The sequence below is a fragment of the Gobio gobio genome (genome assembly GCF_949357685.1).
Source record: "Gobio gobio genome assembly, chromosome: 1".
Classification (NCBI taxonomy): domain Eukaryota; kingdom Metazoa; phylum Chordata; class Actinopteri; order Cypriniformes; family Gobionidae; genus Gobio; species Gobio gobio.
Window position 1 is genome coordinate 61,983,307 of NC_137097.1, and position 14,655 is coordinate 61,997,961.

The following is a 14,655-nucleotide window of genomic DNA, read 5'->3' on the forward strand; positions in this document are numbered from 1 at the left end:
TTGGTGCCATGGAATCCATCAAACAAACTGCGTCAGAGATCAGATTCTATCCGACCTAAAAGGACCTAAAAAAAATCTCTACACTGTAAAAAAAAAAATCAGGTCTCCAATTGAAAATTTTCTAGTGACCGATCGCATCAAAATTTTTCAGTTAGCCAAATTGAATTTCTGTGAATTGATGCAATTTAATTGGAGATCTGATCTGATCTGATTTTTTTTTTTTTTTACAGTGTATGAACGGAAGCACATTAAAACATGGAAAATTAACTCATCAACTTGCAATTGCGTCAATTGCGCTTGTTCCTGTTGCGTGTCCTCAAAATGTATTTTTGACCAACAATATTTTGAATGTGTACTGCAGTACCAATTTCAACCACTAGCTTTCAATCTTACATACAGCACCTTTTAATTGTAAAACATTTGGCTACTAAAGGGCCGTTTACACGACACCATTTTGAACTAAAAACAGGAAACGTATGTGTTTTGGCCATTCATTATCACAACAACAGCGTTTGGGGGCCTGAAAGCGGCTATTTTTGAAAAACGGTTTCAAAGTGCAAGTTTTTGAAAACAATACCGTTATCGTCTCTGTGTAAACTACAAAAGCATGAATGTGAAAACGGTGAAGTCATACATTTTACGGCAGCATAATGTAACGTTTTTAGTCATTTCTGTGGATCGTTTTGACATTGAAAAACAAAGGAAAAACTTCTGTTTTTAGTACATTGTTGTCATGTACATATGCATCTTTAACCTCAACTGTCATTGTTATAACTAGACACTTTTTGAAGGTATTTACCATCTTTGCGTAGATTCTTGATCCTCTGTTTGTTTGTTTTTTGCGAGATATAGAAGACAATAATGTAAAGCAGCAAGAAACGTAGTTTAAAACAATCAATCCTGCATTTGAACAACAGGCTTAATAACAACAGCACCTGAGTGGTTTCATTGCCATTCTGTTCTGCTACAAGAGTCTGAAGGATCTTTAGGAGAACCCTAATGAGAAGAAAAGCCTTCATAAGAAGGCTGATGTCTCCAGGGCAAAGCACGGCCTAGCAGATGTCCGCAGGGAAATTCTTTGACCTCTAGTTTCTAGTAGCGAGATGCGAGACTCCCCATGGCCCCTGATGGTTATCCTGCCCGTTCTCTGCGGTTTGCCGTGCTCTTTCTCTCCAGAGCTCGTGACCCCTTCAGAAGTCGTCTTGATTTTCCTTCCCAGCAACCTGTCCTCTGTGACTTTTTATTTCAGCTCAAATTTGTCATCTCTCATTATCTTTCGAAGTAATGACACTAGGATCAATAGGCTTTTACTCTTCCATTTTTTATCATGCCCAACTGAGGAAATCACTCATTATATATTTGATGTTTCGTAGAACACAACCATGCTTCTTGGAAATGTTTAATTTGTTTGTTTTCTTGTTGATTACACAGACATTGTTGACAACATCACAAATTCAATCTCCCGGCTTTCCCTTCGCAGTCCACCGAATTCCTGTGTGTAGTTAAGCCCCGCAAACGGCACCGTTGCATTACAACTATCGAACGGATTGATTTAATTGTGTTCACATACAATAAAGTTAGGATCTAAAAGGTCAGCAGGAAATGGTGCACATCCCAAAGGAATATTTTTTTAAAGGGGCTGGTGAATTTAATTCACATCCATCACTTTTTATCATCTAATTAGTCCCCTGCATGGCAGGCTGTTCAACATGGGAGGAAACGGCACTATTGATTCGATAAAGGCCTGGTATCTATCATTTCACTTGGTCATTGACAGTCTGTCCGGCCATTTCTGACTCTGTCTTTATAGTGTCAGCAAAGCGCTCCTGCTTGTTGCACGATTGCCTTACAAAATTGTTATCATCCCTCTGATGTCCCAGAAATAACAGTTTCCTGTGTGAGGTATTGGTTGTAACCCAGCACATTTTTATCACCTTGATGCAGTCGTGCCACTTGGGTGTATACGAACTCAAAAATAACCTAAGAGTGTTTTATATACAGCAATTTGGTATATTCATAAAAGGAGTGTGGAAGATGCATTATATTACTGACATTTCTAAGTATGACGGCTGCATTTGAATTGTTTTGTTTGTCCTTAAACTGTACTCTACTGCATTACATTTTAAATGATCTCTACTGTCATCCCAGGACCGAAATAAAAGTGCAGCGTGAAATTATTTTGTGCATTGGAAATGATTGGTGCTATCGGCTGATCATCAATTTATGCCGCAGGACTTCTAGATCTTCTGGCTTGCTCTGCCCTCTCCACATATTTCCACGCGTTTGGATGTGTGTGGGGTTTCTTTTTCCTTCTTTTTTTTTTGTGCCTCAGAGGCTGTCAGAGGTTGCCGTTTTCTCTCTCACTCAGACAGTGGAAGCATCTTTGCTTTCGCCTTGGGCTCACAGCTTGGTGAGCATGTCATTTTTCTGTTTTGTTTGGTTTTCATTGGAGGGGAAGGACATGTTCAACTATGATCAAGCAGTAAGAATGTCTTGGGAAAAAAACATAAAGCAACGGATAGAGACGGAATACTGCAGTTCAGACACTTTTGCCGAGCTGCATGGTATGAAAATATTTAAATAGATGAACCATATGTTAACATTTGATGTTTGTCCACTAATTACCTTGTGTTAGCGCATTGAGCAATCTGTCTGCATATTTATATTTAGCCATATTGTCTGCTCAATTTATCATCTAGGGGGCGAAAAAAAAACACATCAGGGATGAGTTGGAGTGTAGGTAAAACGTTTTGTTAAGCATGATATCTTTTTTGTGTAAAAATCATAAACGCTTCAGTAAGCACCCAAAGCTTTAAATCAATATGTGAACAATATGACTTGTTGAGGTTATGCCCCCTCCCTTGCAATCAAAGTAATCAACTTTTAATGTGAATTAATCTTTACCTGTATTCTGTGTGAAAGGCATTAAATAGATAAATTATGAATTACCAGACCAAAAATATCGCATTATAGGTAATGAACAGTTCCAAGAGTATAATCAAAATTGATTTATTGCTGTAATCCTTTAATTTCACTGACAGTACCAAACAGAAGTTCTCTTAAAGAGAAAGCTGTAAAACTTACAGAGCCATAGAGAAACTTAGGGTACCTTTACACAACAATGCACTAAAAATGGAAACGTTTTTTTCTTTGTGTTTTTCCCATACAGAAAACAACAGATGACAGCATTGTCAAAGCGATCCCCGTTCACACGGATCCGCAAAAAATGACTAAAAAAGTTGTATTATGCTGCCAGGCCAGTAGTTGGCGATGTTACTTTGTAAAGAAACATTATGTGCCTATAAACTGAACATGTATTAATACGCATTTGATGCGCAAGACGTCATAGTTTACACAGAGCCGGTAATGGTATCGTTTTCAAAAAGCCACAAAAATGCAGCTGTCGTGTACGGACAATGAGAAGCCAAAACTCATAAAAAGTTTTCTGTTTATAGTTGAAAATGTGTAAACGGCCCTTAAGGTTTGAAAAGGTTTAAGGTTTGTTATTGGTTATTTAAAGTTATTGGCCAATATCTGATTTTATGTCTATTGCTTGATATCGAATATTTTACTCAATTGTATTATGTGAAATGACATTGCATTTGTAAAATGTTAGGTTAACTTAAACTGTTTGTGTTGGGACTACATGAGACTGTTGCATTGATAGGTCCCAGTATGCTTTGCATAGGGATAAATCAGGAGAGTAAATGTTGAAATCAAGTGCTGTTTAATGTGTTTTTAGTAAAGGGAAAAACCTGTTAACGTTTGATGTTCAGTTATATTTGACATTTAAAAGAGTTTATGCTGAAGTGTAGACCTTGTGGCTAGGCTGTGGATGGCTATACATAAAATAAATCTATGTTTTCTCAATGAGCTGTTACTGTGCTAATGCCAGTAATGAGATTTTTTTTACTTGATCATTACTTGCATGCTACACGAGTCACATTTAGCATATGAACATAAGTGTTGCGTCGGCTTTTAGTTTTTAAAGAAATAAATAAAACTAATTAGTTTGAGGGTCAGCACATTTATACAGTCTATATATGGTCATCAGTTCCCTCTCAATCAAACGATCATGGAACATGTGGGTGTATACGACAGCTACTCACAAACTAAGCACAAGCTCACCTTTTTACCACAATGGTAACCAAAAAACAAAAAAAATTCTACAAACTCTTTTAAATGTTCAAAATACCTAAACATTCAACACGTGTACTCTAACAGAAAACTCTGCACAAGGGCACCAGTCTGAATAGCAACAGCAAGAGTGAATGTTGTACAGGAAACATTCCCAGAATACGTCAAATTAAATGGTGTGATCTGATTCACTTAGGATGAATTTTGCTCATCAGTGCAATTAACCTAGTTTAAAGGCACAATATGTAAGTTCAAATATCAAATATCCAAAAACCACTTGAACAATGTTATATATTATGTTGACTTGCGCACTTATATTATCCTAAATGTTTCCAAGAATGTTTAAATTCAGGAGAAATAAGCCTTTTTTTTTTTTACAAGTACATGGACCGTGTCCATGCATCGCCTACCAATGGCATCATCATTGTTACCCTCGATTTTATTTTGTAGAAACACCAAAGATTTTAGATATTAGACAGGTGAGCAATTGTTTAGATACATTCATCGACAGGAAACTAATCATTGTTATATAGCTCAACAAAGTTAGTCTTATTGTTTAAATCTCGTTTTTTTATTTTTTTTTATTTACCGTGAGCACCATGTTTTACCATGCGTAATATTGATCTAGCTTACTGCAGTGTGCAACAAGTTTCTCATAGTAGCCGCCAAGCAAACGCACAGAGTAGCATTAACATATTATTCACATATAATGTCAACACACTCAAATGTATCTAATATGATAAAACAGCGCTGCGTTACCCCACATACGCATGACAAGCGTAATGAAGTGGAAGTGGTCGTCTGCGGCATAATAAATTATAAATTAATTAAATCAATTAAAAACTGAACGTGTCTTTTCAATAAAGTGTGAGTGAGCCGAACGAAGGTCACAGGACAAACGCAGCAGGAGTCAGATTTCATTCAGCACGAGAGGGAAGTAAGAGCTGAGCAGAGCTGAGGTAAGCGCGGCTGTCATTCTCAGCGCGTGTCCAGTCTGTGGTGTTTTTTCTGATCGCATATGGAAGCTAAACTTTCATAGGAATTCACTGAAAAGTTTAAACACTCGCTTTGCTCTGCACCGCTCTGTTATGAATGCCCGAGGCAGAGCCGAGCGCATTTACATTCTGTGCGTGAGATGACATGTGAAACAGTAGTTCTTCTGGCTGTAGTCTTTAGCCTCTGGCCAAAAAAATCCTCCAATGACGCAAAATGACGATATTTGTGTCATCGGAGGATTTTTTTCAGAAAAAAATGCATAATTCTTTTGTCTCAGGGGGATATGAGGGGGGAAAGTACCATAATTCATATATACTACGGGGTTTCTACTTATACAAAGCTTAATGCTAAATCACTGAAGTAACCCTTTAAATTCAAATAAATCAACTTTAACATCATAACATGATTAATAATGTGATTTTAAATCTACTCAAAAAGAACAAAGGTCTTTAAAGCTACACTGTGTAACTTTTTTAGTCTATTCTTAGCTAAAAACACTTAGTTCTTTGAAAAATATATGTGCTCATTAATGTATATTTACTTCTTTCAAGTAATAAAGTATTCTCGTAAGTTTATAATATGCCATTGAAAATACATAAGGTAATGGGATCTAACGGTGGTCGCCATGTTGCCCCTCCATCTTGAAAGTACATTAGCCAAAGAGGGACATACCCGTAAATTCAAGCTTCGCCTTTTGCGTTTCACACGATGGCACTGTACAAAATTCTCTGCCTCGCGCATGTGCGCGTCAACTTGTTCAGACTTGTCTGGTGCATGTGCAGAGAGTTTTCATCTCAGCTGCGTCCAGTAACAGAGTTATACGGAGTTTTCCTGGCTTGTTTATTCCTCAAAAGTCTGTTTTTCCTTGTGTGGTATTTCTGTGCGTTAATAACTCCGTAAGTAATAATAGTTATTGTCATTGTAACGTTAGATGTGTTTCAGAGTGTGTCATCGCGTAATTCAGTTGATGTCACCTCAGAAGTATTTTTGTGTCAACATACAAAAGCGTAATGCTCACCTATTTGAATAATCATTCAGTTATTTTGTTATCAACAATGTTTATTCGTTTTTAGAAAATATTTGCTTGTAATGTATGTTGACGGAAATATGTATCAGGTCTGATCGGCATTTTAACAATTGTTATACAGAGCGCACTGCAGTGCTAACGTTAAAGCTGCGCACACACTTTTGTAACCGGACACCGCTTGTTAGCAGCGGCAGCTCCGCTCCTTTTAATGCAGCTGCATTTAGCACCTATATATGGTACAATAAGCTCTGGTTTACGGTTACATTATACAAATGTAACTTATAAGTATACTTATACAGTTCTGAACTGTGTATGTATATTTACCATCCTTATTTGTTCTCTCACAGAAACCACATTTATGTACATATCCACGCAAACCTGTTTATGCCTTGCAATTGGATGACTGAATAAACATTACTATCATCAAAGTTCACTCTGGATTAGCTGCAGTTCTTTCTAGCCGAATAATTAGGCCAGTTGAGTTCCAACCATCCCACTGCGCACAGAATATCCCACAGGCACCGTGTTGAATGTGGACGAGGTCGAACTGGAAGCCATATTAATCTTGGACTAATTCGGCCACCGTAGGAGTTAAAACGAAATCGGAATTGAGAAGAACAGAAACTAAAATTCACTGGATGGTCATATACCTTTTAACCGCTAGATGGGGGAAAATATCACACAGTGTAGCTTTAAGAAGGATATAATTAAAACTTGGAGGATGAAGACATTTAAAAAAAAAATTAGTGACAAGATAATTTCTCTACAAAATTGTTCTCTAAATTTTGTGATATAGGTTTGAAAAACAACAGAACATAATTTTTTTGGACTAATTTTTTAAGAACAAGAATCTACTCAAGGAGAAGAGATGTTTTCTATTCTGCCTCGCAGGAGAACATTGGTATATTATTTATTTTTCCAGAACTTCAGCTGATGCAACATTTTCCCTGCTGAGCATTCAATCTTCAAACATAACTCAGAGTAGCAGAGAGAAGCAATTGAACGCCAGCCGAATGGCAAAAACACCCCGTAAAGCAATCCGGCAGTGAAAGATCTCTCAAGTAGTTTAATAAGTATCAGAACAGCTTGTAATAGATCTAAGGCCTCTAATGACCCCTTCTCGGGATGTCCCTCAGATTGATGACTATTGTAGGCTTTTGCCCAGGTGGCACATGGGAGGAACGGGTCCAATACATCATCTTCACCTCTGGCTGGTAGCCCCAGGACACGTGACGTCATCTCCCAGAGGGTCCACCGGAGCAATGTCTAAAAGCACCTGTAGAGCGGCGACACATGCCTTAGTCTGCAAAGACTCTCCGAGTTCCTCCCAGGAGGAGCACCCTCAGCATAATTAGGGTGGAATCTGCTAGGACTTCTATTCTAGGGTCATTCATCAAACGGATCACCCACAAGATTAATGTGGCCCCACAGTAGCACTGCAATGGATTGCTGCCACTTGCTGAGATCATTAGCGTTGGCTCGCCCGCCACAGCGAAAGGGGGCTTTGCTTAGTGAAAAGTGAGATCTGCAGCTTTGCATACTAAATGAATAGTCCATCATCTCCTAATTAAGAGATTATTGGAGACACTTGTGTCCAGTCCCCTGGACAGTAAACCATAACTGAAGGGCAAAAGAGATAGATTAGCTCCACCTGCTTCATGGCAAAATATAACATCCAGACAAAAGCTGTTATGATTGGCTAAAGCCATTGCATAGGAAACAGTATTAACACCCACACAAGTGCAAATATTATCCATATAAAATGTAATTTAGAAACAAAGCATTATGAAATCATTTACTTATGGTTTGTGATGCAGCTGCTGCCAGATCCTTAATCTGTCAACAAAGGGTTCTTTGCAAACTCTATATTACACTGTGCCTCGTTTACAAAGCAAAATGCTCCGAACAAACATATATTCCTCCGACATGATTCAGGACGCTATTAAAATAAACCATCCACTTTCACTTTCCAATGCTGGGATCCTTCTGAAGTCTGTACAGAGACTCAGCATGTGGAAGGTTAGTGCGAATACAATATTAGCAGTAACAGACATTCGATTTTGGACATTAGATTTCTCAGAGGACCACCGAGTATGCCAAAAAAACAATAGGTAATTTTCTCTTGACTTTTTACAGAGGTTGTGTGACTTGACAGATATGGGATTAAAAATCGCAAAGTACATCTGTGAAACAGACATCCTCCGGGAAACTTGGACCTCGTTGACTTTCAATATACAGACACCTTCTGTGAAAGAATACAGGTTTGGAACGAACCTTAGTTAGTTAATTCAATTCAGTTCAATTCACATTTATTTGTATAGCGCTTTTCACAATACATATAGCTTCAAAGCAGCTTTACGGAAAATGTGTCCAAGTTATGTATTTCAGAAATGTACATGTACAAATCACGCAGTCATTTACATCATGTATTAACCCTCCTGTTACCCTCAAATCTAGTAACATTTGTTACCCACTGGGGTCAATTTGACCCCAGCAATTTAAACATTAAATTTTAACAAACACTTAAACGTTTATGTCTCAGGTCATTTATGTCTGACAGCATATCTGGTGGGCCCTGGAACCATTTTGATGACATTAGCAGCACTATGGCTACCCTGTTATTCAGGACCATAATAATGTGAACTACTAGTGGTTCTCGCAATACTACAGATGTGGTTTGGTTAGGTTAGATTAGAGCCCTAAATCAGAGGGAAGTTGTTTGAATGTTACATTGAATATATACAATTATAGCTTGTTATAGTGACCTCAATAAAACAACCTAAACGAATGGGTGTAACATTTTGATATTTCTTATGTTTTATACAGCTAAAAGAGCCTGGGGTCAAATTGACCCCAAAGAACACCGATGCTCCAAAATGTGTACAGAACATTGTAAAAATATCATCATGTGAATTTTATGTGTACAGAGTTTTCACCATTAAATTAGGAAAAGTCGTTCAATCTAAAGCAAAAAAAAAATGACGTCAATCGTGTTTTTACAGACGTTAAACATTGAATGGGGTCAAATTGACCCCAAAGATAATAGGAGGGTTAAAGGTATAGGTTATATAAAATAAAGGTTCCAAACCTGTATACATTTCTTTCTTCTGCTGTAAACAAAGGAAGTTATTTGGAAGAATGTTTGTTACCAAGCAGATCTCGCACCCCACTGACTACCATAGTAGGAAATTAATATTATGGTAGAGATCTGCTTGGTTTGGCAAAATTAAGGCAGAAACAATGAGCCCACTGAAGTAAGTTGTAAACATAATGATTACAATATACAGAACATGTAACATTGGTGCATGTTGAAGAAGTTATTGAAGACATAATTTTTTATAGTTTTGGCTTTAGGAAAAATTTTTTTTACTGGTGTTCATCTTGAGACAAAACAATGCTGACATATTTTATGTGAATACAAGTAGCTTTAAGTTAAAACAGCCCAAACATGCATTTTAGTCTGCCACTATAGGCTTAAGCCTTGTCTGTGAAACCGGACAAATACTTGGTAAGTTTTGCATCATCTTTGTAACTCCCAGCATTGTTGTAAAGACTGTCCAAGAGGGCCGAGGCACTGAAGCACTTGAAGTAAGAGGGCTTATTAACATTCATGACCGCGAACAGAACAGTTTCACTGATAAAATCTCGGAGGTGTTCAGTAGTAAAGATTTTCTACATTCATTAACAAAGAAAGAGAGGGAGCTTATAAAACACCCAGCTGTCTTCCAAATGATAAAAGATCACCGAAGCCATTAGGAAAATCAAGAAAGACAGCCCACTTGTTGTGTAGGAATCCTGACATAGCTGAACACTATGAGAGATAGAGCAAAGAGTGCAGCTCCACTGGCTGAAAGCCTCCCAGTGTATAAGGCATGTTTTTCATCGACTGTGTCAGGAATCAAGAGGGCTAATCCCTAGGAGACTTCAGATGAAAGTTTCAAAAGAAATAATGAAAGGCACATTGCCTCGGGGTGCATATCGGGGTGAACATATAGAGAGCTGGGGAGAGCTGGAGCAGCGGCGCACGACAAGCATGCAGTGGAGAAGAACACAACCATATTTCTTGCCTGCCTCCTTCCCCTCCAGTCCAGCTAAAAATACATAATACAGATTTAAAAAGAAAAAAGAAAATCCACAATCTTACGCCAAGATGTACCGACCAAATTTCTTTTAATGTTTGAAATATAAAAATAACCATTCCTAAATGAGAGAAATTAACTTTTGTGTTGCAAATTAAATACTTCATAGATTAGATACAATTAGTTACAACATTGTTACAATCCCTCATAGACTTGGGTATTTGAGCTATGCAAAAATTGATATAATTTTGAACCTTAGTCAGGGTTAATACCACTTTTAGCTGGGTGCACATACAAGGCTGTAAAAGACAGAAGTACAGTCTGTTTAATGGGTCATACTGTTGTTAGTCTTGCTGTAGCCAGACCTTCAGACTGATGGCTTGACAGAAGATCTGGACTTCATCGCAGCTTTCATTGGCCAAGGAACTCCCAAGAGGACATCTGACCGACATGTAAAGCAGCCAATCACAGTTCGTTTAGTTCCGTATCATGTTTTAGGGCGTGAAAATGTAAGTCGATGCCCCTGCGATAACAGACCAGCGTGCATCTAAATAATTAATTCAAGATCACTGAGTGCCGCGAATTTCACATACTTCCAGCGTTTAGTCGATTGTGATAAGCGCTCATTGTCACAGTTGTAAACAAAATGGCTTTGTTTCCAGGTGGACCGCTAAAGTTCGCAACGCACAAGTCTCCCGGAAAATCCTGTAGAATTCAATTAATCAGATGACGACTTTGAAACTCTCAAAGTGTTTGCCTTTTGTGTACCTTTGAGATCAGCTGTTCAGCCAACAATCGGTGGGCATGTTACGACCCTATGTTTTTTTGTTTGTTTTTTTTTTCTGTTGATTTTTGAGTGTCTGTGTGTGTCATTCTAGGAACGTCGTCTGATTGGTTCCTGCAGGCTAATTGATGCTAGGTCCTGATTCGTGCACAGTACTTTAAAAAAGCACATCACAATTCTTCTAAAGACATCTGTTCTGAGCAGAGAGAGTTTTTGATGTATAGAGTGTGTGTGTGTGTGTGTGTGTGTGTGTGTGTGTGTGTGTGTGTGTGTGTGTGTGTGTGTGTGTGTGTGTGTGTGTGTGTGTGTGTGTGTGTGTGTGTGTGCGTGCGTGTGCGCGTGCATGTACACCTGGTATTCCCTACATTATGGGGACCAAATCTCCCTACAAGGACAGAAATACCAGTTTGACCATATGGTGAATTTTTTTTTTTGTGGTCCCAATGAGGAAAACAACTCATAAATCATACTGAATTTAGTGTTTTGAAAATCAAAAATTGCAGAAAGTATTCTGTGATGGGTAGGTTTAGGGGTAGGGTCAGTGCAAGGAGATAAAATATACAGTTTTTACAGTATGAAAATGATCACATGTATGGGACATCCCCATAAAACATGGAAACCTGTGTGTGTGTGTGTGTGTGTTAAGAGTATTATAGACTGAGTATTCCGTTGTTGTTTGAACTGAATATTGTTTGTATCTGAGAACTTGGTTAGTTTATTTGACCCATTTGCTCGTTTTCTGATGCTGATTTTGGACTGTCCTTTCAATTTTGTTTGCCTGGCTTTGAAACGATATTGTAAATATTGAGTATTTGGGAAAGTAAGGAGTCTGACGGCACTTTTGTTCTTTGTAAACTCTTTGATTTTTGTTTTTGGTTAGGGAGTTAGGTTTGCATATTGCGTTTTTATCTTATTTTATTTTTGGGGGTTAGGGTTTAGAAAAGAGGCTTAAAAAAAATAAAGTTTTGCTTATTATTTAGATCCGGTTTATTTAAGACGATAAATTCATCATTGTTACCAATGCACTGCATTTCATAGTTTTTCATAGTCTTTTTAGATGGGGCGTAACAGTGACATCTTAGGCTGAGACTGTTTTGTGCCTTGGTATCAAGAACACAATGTTGAAAATACATCCTCACAAAACCTTTAAAAAACCTTCAGATAATTTAAACTGACTGAACCTCACCTATCTATTCCTCGCAGTATCGCTTACAACTGTTTAAAATTAAATAGGATCTTGTGTAAGATCCATGGACATTTTACTTTGCAGCAGCGTCCACATTTACATGTATTAATTTAGCAGACACTTTTATGCAAAGTGACTTACAAATGAAGATAATAGTAATACTAGAAGCAATTAATTCAAGGGACCAGTAATGCTACGGCAGATGTGAAGGTTTTTTTGTTGCAAAAGCTTCAAAGACACTAGTTAGCTAGTAAAGTGCTTCTGGAAGAGGAGCTGCTTTTTGAAGATGGATCAATGGATCTCCAGGTGAATGTTGGTTGGTAATTTGTTCCAGACAGTGAGTGTGAAGGATTTTGAAAGTGACCTTACTGTGATGACACTGACCGTAGGGAGTAGGATCCGTGTTTTATAAAAAATCAATATTCTTTGTAATGCCAACATTATTACCAATGGCCTAAAAGGAATTTACAGTAGGCAAGATGGCTGCATTTTAATAACACGACTATTTGATTATTTAGCAGACCTCTAACATAGACCTTGTATATACAGTACATTCAGTGACCTACATTATGGGCTCCAGCTCTTTATTAAGTATTTTCCACAGGCATTATCCACAAGTCCTTTAGCAGTATTTCATGAAAGCACTTCAATATCTACCAGTGGTCCACCGCCTTTCTGACTTTTATCTTCTTTGAAGTCCTACACTTCATCAGGAAGAGGCTGCTATGGCATATCAGTGCAGTTTCTCTCCTCAGACTGCAAAAGGACCCTTATCTGCACTTTTGTGTTGTCAGTGGACACACAGATGTCCAGTCTTCTGGCAAAAAAGGCAGGTCCTTTGGGTAGAAATATGTCTAAACTTTGAAGGCATGTAATTTGTTCGTGCTGAAGGCCATTATGGATTATTCGACTGTGAATGCTTGTAAGTATGATGTACCTCTAATTTTTTCTCATTATTTACCAAAAAAAGAAAAAAGAAGAGAAAGCGGCTAAAAGAATGTAATCACAAACTATGTTGTAAAAAATAATCATGATTTTAAAGAAAGTTTCGGTAATATGTACGGTGAATAACTGTAATAAATCTAACCGTATGTTTAATGTAATTTTAAACTTTTAAATTTAAAATTCAATTTGCAGTTTTTGGAAGTGAAAAAGAACAAGTCATTGTGTAATTTACAGTGAAGAAAAACGTAAATGAACATTCCCAGATCCCCATTCCCATTTACACTGTGCACCTTTTATATATTAGCATTGTCTTTCTCAGCTTGGGGTTGTCAGTATACAGTCCATCGGAAAGTATTCATAGTGCTTCACTTTTTCCACATTTTGTAATTTTACAGCCTTATTCCAAAAATGTATTAAATTCATATTTTTTTTACCTCAATTCTACAAACAGCACTCCATAATGACAATGTGAAAGAAGTTTTTTTGAAATCTTCACAATTTATAAAAAAAATAAATAAATGACATTTACATAAGTATCACCACCTTTGCCATGACACTCAAAATTGAGCTCAGGTGCTCCTGTTTCCAGTGATCATCCTTGAGATGTTTCTAAAACTTTATTGGAGTCCACATGTGGTAAATTCAGTTGATTGGACATGATTTGGAAAGGCACACACCTGTCTATATAAGGTCCCACAGTTAACAGTGCATGTCAGAGCACAAACCAAGCCATGAAGTCCTTGTATCGAGGCACAGATCTGGGGAAGGGTACAGAAACATTTCTGCAGCAATCAAGCTCCCAATGAGCACACTCCGTAAATGGAAGAAGTTTGAAACCACCAGGACTCTTCCTAGAGCTGGCCGCCTGGCCAAACTGAGCAATCGGGGGAGAAGGGCCTTAGTCAGGGAGGTGACCAAGAACCCGATGGTCACTCTGACAGAGCTCCAGCGTTTCTCTTTGGAGAGAGGAGAACCTTCCAGAAGAACAACCATCTCTGCAGCTCTCCACCAATCAGGCCTGTATGGTAGAGTGGCCAGAAGGCACATGACAGCCTCTCTCAGGACTAGGCATGTGCCGGTATCAAATTTTCATGTTGCGATTAATTGCTGAAGCTTTTATCGTGGTATACGGTATTATCACGGTACTGAAATAAGTTGCAAAAAAAGTGTTGTCTTACTATAACAGGTTTAATAACTTTCTTATAACAAAAGAACCAAACATTTAAATACAATAAAGCAATACACAAAAATGTATAAAGTAAACAAATATTTAAAACAGAATAAGTGCAAAAGAATTCTAAAGAACAATAGGTAACACTTTACAATAAGGTCTCACTAGTTAATGCATTAACATCAAAAAATTGCTAAATTTTTACAGAAGTTATTATTCTTTGATAATGTTAGTTTAAAAAGCAACTGTTAGTGTTAGCTCAGGTCCATTAAATAAAACAGTTATAACTTTTGATTTTATTAATATGTTATTAAATGCTGAAATGTACAT